Source organism: Theropithecus gelada, chromosome 5, assembly GCF_003255815.1.
Source record: "Theropithecus gelada isolate Dixy chromosome 5, Tgel_1.0, whole genome shotgun sequence".
NCBI lineage: Eukaryota > Metazoa > Chordata > Mammalia > Primates > Cercopithecidae > Theropithecus > Theropithecus gelada.
In genome coordinates this window covers 90,835,602-90,846,793 of record NC_037672.1, presented here as the reverse complement: position 1 = coordinate 90,846,793, position 11,192 = coordinate 90,835,602, and the positions used below count along the sequence as shown (strand labels likewise).

General features: G+C 38.6%; 1 pseudogene; it reads left to right on the top strand.

Annotated features, from left to right (window-relative positions):
• The first annotated feature begins 447 nt into the window (after positions 1-447).
• On the top strand, positions 448-7,013 carry LOC112624458 (annotated as a pseudogene).
• The last annotated feature ends 4,179 nt before the right edge of the window (positions 7,014-11,192 follow it).

Sequence of the window (11,192 nt, the reverse complement as noted above, 5' to 3'; positions counted from 1 at the left end):
TTTGCTAGCCTTATTTCTGTGGAATTTGAGTACTGATATTTCGGATCTCTTTGAAGACTATAGGGTTAAAGGAAATATCCTCCGATAAAAATGAGAGAGAAGCTTTCCGAGAAGCTTCTTTGTGATCTGTGAATTCATGTGATAGTGTTGCAGCTTTCCTCTCTAGAAACCTTTCATTAAGACTGTTCTTGTGGAATTTGCAACGTGATATTTGGAAGCCCATGGAGGGCTCTGGTGAAAAAGATAATATCCTCAGTTAAAAACTGGAAAGAAGCTTTCTGAGAAACTGCTTTGTGATGTGCGACTTCCACTCACTGAGTTAAAGCTGCATTTCATGGAGCTGATTGTAAGCCTTGTTTCTGTGGAATCTGAGAACTGATATTTCTGATCAGATTGAAGACTATAAGGCCAAAGGATATATCCTCTGATAAAAATGAGAAAGAAGCTTTCTGAGACACTTCTTTGTGATCTGTGAATTCATCTCACAGAGTTACAGCTTTTCCCTCAAGAAGCGTTTCGCTAAGACAGTTTTTGTGGAATTTGCAAAATGATATTTGGAAGCTAATGAAGGCCTATGGTAAAAAAGAAAATATCCTCAGACAAAAACTGGAAAGAAGCATTCTGAGAAACTGCTTAGTGTTCTGTTAATTCATCTCACAGAGTTACAGCTTTCCCCTCAAGAAGCCGTTCGCTACGACTGTTCTCGTGGAATTTGCAAAGTGATATTTGGAAGGCATTAGAGGGCTACGTTGAAAAAGAAAATGTCCTCAGAGAAAAACTGGAAAGAAGTTTTCTGAGAATCTGCTTTTGATATGAGACTTCCACTCACTGAATTACAGCTGTATTTCATGTCGCTGTTTGCTAGCCTTATTCTGTGGAATCTTAGAACTGATATTTCGGATCCCTTTGAAGATATAGGGCCAAAGAAAATATCTTCTGATAAAAATGAGAAAGAAGCTTTCTGAGAAACTTCTTTGAGATCTGTGAATTCATCACACAGAGTTGCAGATTTCCACTCAAGAAGCAGTTCGCTAAGGTTGTTCTTGTGGAATTTGCAAACTGGTATTTGGAAGCCCATGGAAGGCCATGGTGAAAGAGAAATTATCCTCAGATAAAAACTGGAATGAAGCTTTCTGAGAAACTGCTTTGTGATCTGTGAATTCATCTCACAGAGTTTCAGCTTTCCACTCAAGAAGCCGTTCGCTAAGAATGTTCTTGTGAAATTTGCAAAGTGATATTTGGAAGCCCATAGAGGGCTATGGTGAAAAAGAAAATATCCTCAGATAAGAACTGGAAAGAAGGTTTCTGAGAAACTGCTTTGTGATGTGTGACATCCACTCACTGAGTTACAGCTGTATTTCCTGGAGTTGTTTGCTAGCCTTATTTCCGTGGAATCTGAGAACTGATATTTCAGATCCCTTAGAAGATATAGGGCCAAGGGAAATATCCTCCAATAAAAATGAGAAAGAAGCTTTCTGAGAAACTTCTTTGTGCTCTGTGAATTCATCTCACAGAGTTGTAGCTTTTAACTCAAGAAGCCTTTCGTTAAGACTGTTCCTGTGGTATCCGCCAAATGAAATTTGAAAGCCAATGGAGGACTATGGTGAAAAAGAAAATTACCTCAGATAAAAACTGGAATGAAGCTTTCTGAGAAACTGCTTTGTGTTGTGTTAATTCATCTCTCAGAGTTACAGCTTCCCATAAAAAAGTCATTCGCTAAGACTGTTCTTGTGTAATTTGCAAAGTGATATTTTGAAGCCCATGGAGGGCTATGGTGAACAAGAAAATATCCTCACAACAAAACTGCAAAGAAGCTTTCTGAGAAACTGCTTTGTGTGTGTGACTTCCACTCACTGAGTTACAGCAGTATTTCGTGGAGCTGTTTGCTAGGCTTTTTTCTGTGGAATCTGAGAACTGTTATTTGGGATCCCTTTAAAGACTATAGGGCCGAAGGAAATATCCTCCAATACAAATGAAAAAGAAGCTGTCTGAGAAACTTCTTTGTGATCTGTGAATTCATCTCACAGAGTTACAGTTTTCCCCTCAAGAATATTATCGCAAAGACTGTTCTTGTGGAATTTGCAAAGTGATATTTGGAAGCAAATGTAGGGGTATGGTAAAAAAGAAAATATCCTCAGATAAAAACTGGAGAGACGCTTTTTGAGAAACTGCTTTGTATTCTGTTAATTCATCTGACAGAGTTACAGCTTTCCCCTCAAGAAGCCGTTCGCTAATACTGTTTTTGTGGAATTTACAAGGTGATATTTGGAAGCCCTTAGTGGGCTATGTTTAAAAACAAAATATCCTCAGATAAAAACTGGAAAGAAGCTTTCTGAGAAACTGCTTTGTGATATTTGACTTCCAGTAACTGAGTTACAGCTTTATTTCATGTAGCTGTTTGCTAACCATATTTCTGTGGAAACTTAGAACGGATATTTCAGATCCCTTTGAATATATAGGGCCAAAGGAAATATCCTCTTATAAAAAAGAGAAAGAAACATTCTGAGAAATTTTTTGAGATCTGTGAATTCATTTCATAGAGTTACAGCCTTCCCCTCAAGAGGACTTTCGCTAAGACTGTTCTTATGGAATTTGCAAAGTGATATTTGGAAGCCCATGGAGGGCTATGGTGAAAAAGAAAATATCCTCAGATAAAAACTGAAAAGAAGCTTTGTGAGAAACTGATTTGTGTTCTGTTAATTAATCTCACAGAGTTACAGCTTTCACCTCAAGAAGCCTTTCGCTAATACAGTTATTATGGAATGTGCAAAGGGATATTTGGAAGCCCATGGAGGGCAATGGTGAAAAAGAAAATATCCTCAGATAAATACTGGAAAGAAGCTTTCTGAGAAACTGCTTTGTGATGTGTGACTTCCACTCACTGAGTTACAGCTGTATTTCATGGAGCTTTTTATTAGCCTGTTTTCTGTGAATTCTGAGAACAGATATTAGGGATCCCTTTGAAGCCTATAGGCCAAAGGATATATTCTTCAATAAAAATGAGCAAGAAATTTCCTGAGAAACTTCTTTGTAATCTGTAAATCATCTCACCGAGTTACCGCGTTCCCCTCAAGAGGCCTTTTGCTAAGATTTTTCTTCTGGAATTTTCAAAGTGATATTTTGAAGCCCATGGAGGCCTATGGGGAAAAAGAAAATATCTTCAGGTAAAAACTGGAAAGAAGCTTTCTGAAAAACTGCTTTGTGTTCTGTTAATTCATCTCACAGAGTTACCGGTTTCCCCTGAAGAAGCAGTTCTCTAAGACTGTTCTTAAGGAATTTTCTGGGTGATATTTGGAAGCCAATGGAGGGCTATGTAGAATAAGAAAGTATCCTCAGATAAAAACTGGAAAGAAGCTTTCTGAGAAACTGCTTTGTGATCTGTGAATTCATCTCCCAGAATTGCAGCTTTCCTCTCAAGAAGCCATTCGCTAAGATTGTTCTTGTGCAAATTTCAAGGAGATATTTGGACGCCCAAGGAGGGCTAGGGTGAAAAAGAAAATATCATCAGATAAATATTGGAAAGAAGATTTCTGAGAAAGTGCTTTGTGATGTGTGACTTCCACTCACTGACTTACAGCTGTATTTCCATGAGCTGTTTGCTAGACTTATTTCTATGGAATCTGACAACTGATATTTCGGAACCCTTTGAAGACTATAGGACCAAAGGAAAAATCCTACGATTAAAATGAGATAGAAGCTTTCTGAGAACCTTCTTTGTGATCTGTAAATTCTCCTCACAGAGTTACAGCGTTCCTCTCAAGAAGCCATTCGCTAAGACTGTTCTTGTGGAATCTGCAAAGTGAAATTTGGAAGCCCATGAAGGGCTACGTTGAAAATGAACATATTCTCAGATAAAAACAGGAATGAAGCTTTCTGAGAAACTGTTTGTGTTCTGTTAACTCATCTCTCAGAGTTACAGATTCCCCTTAAAAACCCGTTCGGTAAGACTGTTCTTGTTGAATTTGCAAAGTGATATTTTGAAGCCCATGGAGGGCTATAGTAAAAAGGAAAATATCCTCAGATAAAAACTGGAAAGAAGATTTCTGAGAAACTCTTTGGTGATGTGTGACTTCCACTCACTACTTTACAGCTGTATTTCGTGGAGCTGTTTGCTAGCCTTATTTCTGTGGAATCTGAGAACTGATATTTGGGATGCCTTCGAAGGCTATAAGGCCAAAGGATATATCCTACGATAAAAACGAGAAAGAAGCTTTCTGAGAAACTTCTTTGTGATCTTTGTATTCATCTCACAGAGTTACAGCATTCCCCTCAAGAATCCTTTCACTAAGACTGTTCTTGTGAAATTTGCAAAGTGATATTTGGAAGCCCATGCAGGGCTATGGTGAAAAAGAAAATATCCTCAGATAAAAACTGGACAGAAGCTTTCGGAGAAACTGCTTTGTATTGTGTGACTTCCACTCACTGAGTTACAGCTCTATTTCGTGTAGCTGTTTGCTACGGTTATTTCTGTGGAATCTGAGAACTGATATTTCGGATTCCTTCAAAGACTATAGGGCCAAAGGAAATATCCCCTGATAGAAAAGAGAAAGAAGCTTTCTGAGAATATTCTTTGTGATCTGTGAGTTCATCTCACAGAGTTACAGTTTTCCCCTCAAGAAGACTTTCGCTAAGGCTGTTCTTGTGGAATTTTCAAAGTGACATTTGGAAGCCCACGGAGGGTTATAGGGAAAAACAAAATATCCTCAGATAAAAACTGGAAAGAAGCTTTCCACGAAACTGCTTTTCGATGTGTGACTTCCACTCACAGAGTTACAGCTGAATTTCCTGGAGCTGTTTGCTAGCCTTATTTCTGTGGATTGTGAGAACTGATATTTCGTATCCTTTTGAAGACTATAGGGCCAAAGGAAATAACCTCCTTTAAAAAAGAGAAAGAAGCTTTCTGAGAAACTTCTTTGTGTTCTGCGAAATCATCTCACAGAGTTACAGCTTTCCTCTCAAGAAGCCTTTCGATAAGACAGTTCTTGTGGGATTTGCAAAGTGATATTTGGAAGCCCATGGAGGGCTCTGCTGAAAAAGAAAATATCCTCAGATAAAAACTGGAAAGAAGCTTTCTGAGAAACTGCTAAGTGTTCTGTTAATTCATCTCACAGAGTTACAGCTTTCCACTCCAGAAGCCTTTTGCTAAGTCTGTTCTTGTCGAATTTGCAAAGTGATATTTGGAAGCCCGTAGAGGGCTATGGTGAATAAGAAAATATCCTCAGAGAAAAAGTGAAAAGAAGCTTTCTGAGAAACTGCTTTGCGATATTTCGGATCCCTTGGAAGACTATAGGGCCAAAGAAAATATCCTACGATAGAAATGAGAAAGAAGCTTTCCTGGGACCTTCTTTGTGATTTCTGACTGCATCTCACTTAGTTCCAGCTTTCCCCTCAAGAAGCCTTTCGCTAAGGCTGTTCTTGTGGAATTTGCAAAGTGATATTTGGAATCCCATAGATGGTTATGGTGAAAAAGCAAATATCCTGAGAAAAAAACTGGAAAAACTTTCTGAGAAAGTGCTTTGTGATGTGTGACTTTCACTCACTGAGTTACAGCTCTATTTCGTGAATCTGTTTGGTAGCCTTATTTCTGTGGAATCTGAGAACTGATATTTCGGATCCCTTTGAAGACTATAAGGCCAAACGAAATATCCTCTGATAAAAAAGAGAAAGAAGGTTTCTGAGAAACTTCTTTGTGTTCTGTAAAAACATCTAAAAGAGTTACAGCTATCCCCTCAAGAAGCCTTTTGCTAAGGCTATTCTTGTGGAAATTGCAAAGTGATATTTGGAAGCCCATGGAGGGCTATGGTGAAAAAGAAAATATACTTAGATAAAAATTGAAAACAAACTGTCTGAGAAACTGCTTAGTGTTCTGCTCATTCAATTCACAGAGTTACAACTTTCCCCTCAAGAAGCAGCTCGCTAAGATAGTTGTTGTGAAATTTGCAAAGTGATATTTGGAAGCCCTTAGAGGACTATGGTGAAAAAGAAAATATCCTCAGAGAAAAACTGAGATGAAGCTTTCTGAGAAACTGCTTTGTGATGTGTGACTTCCACTCACAGAGTTACAGCTGTATTTACTGGATCTGTTTGCTAGCCTTATTTCTGTGGAATCTGAGTACTGATATTTCGGATCCCATGGAAGACTATAAGGCCAAAGGAAATATTCTCCGATATAAATGAGAAAGAAGCTTTCTGAGAAACTTCCTTGTGATCTGCGAAATCATTACACAGAGATACAGCTTTATCCTCAAGAAGTCTTTCGCTAAGGCTGTAGTTGTGGAATTTGCAAAGTGATATTTGCACGCCCCTGGAAGGCTATGGGGAAAAAGAAAATATCCTCAGAAAAAACTGGAAAGAAGCTTTCTGAGAAACTGCTTTGTGTTCTGATAATTCATCTCACAGAGTTACAGCTTACCTCTCAAGAAGAAATTCGCTAAGACTGCTCTTGTGGAATCTGCAAAGTGATATTTGGAAGCCCATAGAGGGCTACAGTGAAAAAGAAAATATCCTCAGATAACAACTGGAAAGAAGCTTTCTGAGAAACTGCTTTTGTGATGTGTGACTTCCACTCCCAGAGTTACAGCTGTATTTCGTGGATCAGTTTGCTAGCCTTATTTCCGTGGAATCTGAGAACTGATATTTCGGATCCCTTTGAAGACTATAGGGCCAAAGTTTATATCCTCCAATAAAAAAGAGAAATAAGATTTCTGAGAAACTTCTTTGTGTTCTGTGAAATCGTCTCACAGAGTTACAGCTTTCCCCTCAAGAACCCATCACTCAGACTGTTCTTGTGGAATTTGCAAAGCGATATTTGGAAGCGCATGGAGGGCTATGGGGAAAAAGAGAATATCCTCAGACAAAAATGTAAAGAAGCTTTCTGAGAAACTGCTTAGTGTTCTGTTAATTTATCTCACAGAGTTACAGCTTTCCCCTCAAGAAGCTGTTCGCTAAGACTGCTCTTGTGGAATCTGCAAAGTGATATTTGGAAGCCCCTAGAGGGCTATGATGAAAAAGAAAATATCTTCAGAGAAAAACTGGAAAGAAGCTTTCTGAGAAATTGCTTTGTGATGTGTGACTTCCACTCACAGAGTTACAGCTGTATTTCGTGGTGCTGTTTGCTAGCCTTATTTCTGTGGAATCTGAGAACTGATATTTCGGATCCCTTTGAAGACTGTTGGGCCAAAGGAAATATCCTCCTATAAAAAAAGAGAAAGAAGCATTCTGAGAAACTTCTTCGTGTTCTGTGAAATCATCTCACAGATTTACAGCTTTCTCCTCAAGAAGTTTTTCGCTAAGACAGTTCTTGTGGAATTTGCAAAGTGATATTTGGAAGCCCATGGAGAGCAATGGTGAAAAAGAAAATATCATCAGAGAAAAACTGGAAAGAAAATTTCTGAGAAACTGCTTTGTGATGTGTGACTTCCACTCACAGAGTTACAGCTGTATTTCATGGAGCTGTTTGCTAGCGTTTTTTCTGTGGAATCTGAGAACTAATATTTCGGATCCCTTTGAAGACTGTAGCGCCAAAGGAAATGTCCTCCGATAAAAAAGAGAAAGAATCTTTCTTAGAGACTTGTTTGTGTTCTCTGAAATCATCTCAGAGAGTTACAGCTTTCCCCAAAATGTCCCATTCGCTAAGACTGTTCTTGTGGAATTTGGAAAGTGATATTTAGAAGCCCTCAGAGGGCTATGGGGAAAAAGAAAGTATCCTCAGATAAAAACTAGAAAGAAGCTTTCTGAGAAACTGCTTAGTGTTCTGTTAATTCATCTGACAGAGTTACAGCTTTCCTTTCAAGAAGCCGTTAGCTAAGACTGTTGCTGTGGAATTTTCAAAGTGATATTTGGAAGCCCCTAGAGGGTTATGGTGAAAAAGAAAATATCCTCCTAGAAAAACTGGAAAGAAGCTCTCTGAGAAACTGCTTTGTGATGTGTGACTTCCACTCACAGAGTTACAGCTGTATTTCGTGGAGCTGTTTGTAACCCTTATTTCTGTGGATTCTGTGAACGGATATTTCGGATCCCTTTGAAAACTATACGGGCAAAGGAAATATCCTCCTATTAAAAAGAGAAAGAAGCTTTCTGAGAAACTTCTTTGTGTTCTGTGAAATCGTCTCACAGAGTTAAAATTTTTCCTCAAGAAGCCGTTCGCAAACACTGTTCTTCTTGTATTTGCAAAGTGACATTTGGAAGTCCATAGATGGCTATGGTGAAAAAGAAAATATCCGCAGATAACAACTGGAAAGAAGCTTTCTGAGAAACTGCTTTGTGATGTGTGAATTCTACTTACAATGTTACAGCTTTCCCCTCAATAACCCGTTTGCTAAGACTGTTCTTGTGCAATTTGCAAAGTGATACTTGGGAAATCATAGAGGGCTATGGTGAAAGAGAAAATATACTCAGAGAAAAACTGGAAAAAAACTTTCTGAGAAACTGCTTTATGATGTGTGACTTCCACTCACAGAGTTACAGCTGTATTTCGTGGAGCTGTTTGCTATCCTAATTTCTGTGGAATCTGATAACTGATATTTCGGATCCCTTTGAAGACTATAGGGCCAAAGGAAATATCCTCCGATAAAAAAGAGAAAGAAGCTTTCTGAGAAACTTCTTTGTGTTCCGTTATATCATTTCAGAGTGTTACAGCTTTTCCCTCAAGAAGTCTTTCGATAAGACTGCTCTTGTGGAATTAGCACAGTGATATTTGGAAAAGAAGCTTTCTGAGAAACTGCTTTGTGATGTGTGACTTCCACTCTCAGAGTTAAAGCTGTATTTCGTGGAGCTGTTTGCTAGTGTTATTTCTGTGGAATCTGAGAACTGATATTTCGAATCCCTTTGAAGACTATAGGGCCAAAGGAAATATCCTCCGATATAAAAGAGAAAGATGCTTTCTGCGAAACTTCTTTGTGTTCTGTAAAATCATCTCACGGAGTTACATCTTTCCGCTCAAGAAGCCTTTCTCTAAGACTGTTCTTGTGGAATTTGCATAGTGATATTTGTAAGCTCATGGAGGGCTATGGTGAAAAAGAAAATATCCTCAGATAAAAACTGGAAAGAAGCTTTGTGAGAGACTACTTAATGTTCTGTTAATTAATCTCAGAGATTTACAGCTTTCCTTTCAAGAAGCTCTTCGCTAAGACTGTTCTTGTGGAATTTTCAAAGTGACATTTGGAAGCCCATTGAGGGCTACGGTGAAAAAGAAAATATCCTCAGATAAAAACTGGAAAGAAGCTTTCTGAGAAACTGCTTAGAGTTCTGTTAATTTATCTCACAGAGTTACAGCCTTCCCCTCAGAAAGCCGTTTGCTAAGACTGTTCTTGTGGAATTTTCAAAGTGACATTTGAAGCCCACAGAGGGCAATGGAGAAAAAGAAAATATCCTCAGAGAAAAACTGGAAAGAAGCTTTCTGAGAAACTGCTTTGTGATGTGTGACTTCCACTTACAGAGTTACAGCTGCATTTTGTGGAGCTGTTTGCTAGCCTTATTTCTGTGGAATCTGAGAACTGATATTATGGATCCCTTTGAAGACTATAAGGCCAAAAGAAATATCCTCTGATATAAAAGAGAAAGAAGTTTTCCGAGAAACTTCTTTGTTTTCTGTGAAATCATCTCAGACAGTTACAGCTTTCCCCTTAAGAAGCCTTTCGCTAAAACTGTTCGTGTGGAATTTGCAAAGTGATAATTGGAAGCCCATGGTGGGCTATGGGGAAAAAGAAAATATCCTCAGATAAAAACTGGAAAGAAGCTTTCTGAGAAACTGCTTTGTGTTCTCTGAATTCATCTCACAGTGTTACAGATTTCCCCTGAAGAAGCCTTTCGGTAAGACTGTTCTTGTGGAATTTGCAAAGTGATATTTCAAAGGCCATAGAGGGTTATGGTGAAAGAGAAAATATCCTTAGAGAAAAACTGGAAAGAAGCTTTCTGAGAAACTGCTTTGTCATGTGTGACTTCCATTCACTGAGTTACAGCTGTATTTCGTAGAGCTGTTTGCTAGCCTTATATCTGTGGATTCTGAGAAATGATACTTCGGATCCCTTTGAAGACTATACGGCCAAAGGAAATATCCTCTGATAAAAAAGAGTAAGAAGCTTTCTGTGAAACTTCTTTCTTTTCTAGAAATCATCTCAGAAAGTTACAGCTTTCGCCTCAAGAAGCCTTTAGTTAAGGCTATTCTTGTGGAATTCTCAAAGTGATATTTGGAAGCCCATTGAGGGCTACGGTGAAAAAGAAAATATCCTCAGAGAAAAACTGGAAAGAAGCTTTCTGAGAAACTGCTAGTGTTCTGCTAATTCATTTCACAGAGTTACAGCTTTAGCCTCAAGAAGGCTTTCGCTTTGACTGTTCTTGTGGAATTGGCAAAGTGATATTTGGAAGCTCATAGAGGGCTATGGTGAAAAGGAAAATATCCTCAGAGAAAAACTGGAAAGAAACTTTTTTGGAAAGTGCTTTGTGATATGTGACTTCCACTCACAGAGTTACAGCTGTATTTGGTGGAGCTGTTTTCTAGCCTTATTTTTGTGGAATCTGAGAACTGGTATTTCGGATCCCTTTGAAAACAATAAGGCCAAAGGAAATATCCTCCGAATAAAAAGTGAAAGAAGCTTTCTTTTTTTTTTTAAATTAATTTATTATTATTATACTTTAAGTTGTAGGGTACATGTGCATAACGTGCAGGTTTGTTACATATGTATACTTGTGCCATGTTGCTGTGCTGCACCCATCAACTCGTCATTTACATCAGGTATAACTCCCAATGCAATCCCTCCCCCGTCCCCCCTCCCCATGATAGGCCCCGGTGTGTGATGTTCCCCTTCCTGAGTCCAAGTGATCTCATTGTTCAGTTCCCACCTATGAGTGAGAACATGCGGTGTTTGGTTTTCTGTTCTTGTGATAGTTTGCTAAGAATGATGGTTTCCAGCTGCATCTATGTCCCTACAAAGGACACAAACTCATCCTTTTTTATGGCTGCATAGTATTCCATGGTGTATATGTGCCACATTTTCTTAATCCAATCTGTCACTGATGGACATTTGGGTTGATTCCAAGTCTTTGCTATTGTGAATAGTGCTGCAATAAACATACGTGTGCATGTGTCTTTATAGCAGCATAATTTATAATCCTTTGGGTATATACCCAGTAATGGGATGGCTGGGTCATATGGTACATCTAGTTCTAGATCCTTGAGGAATCGCCATACTGTT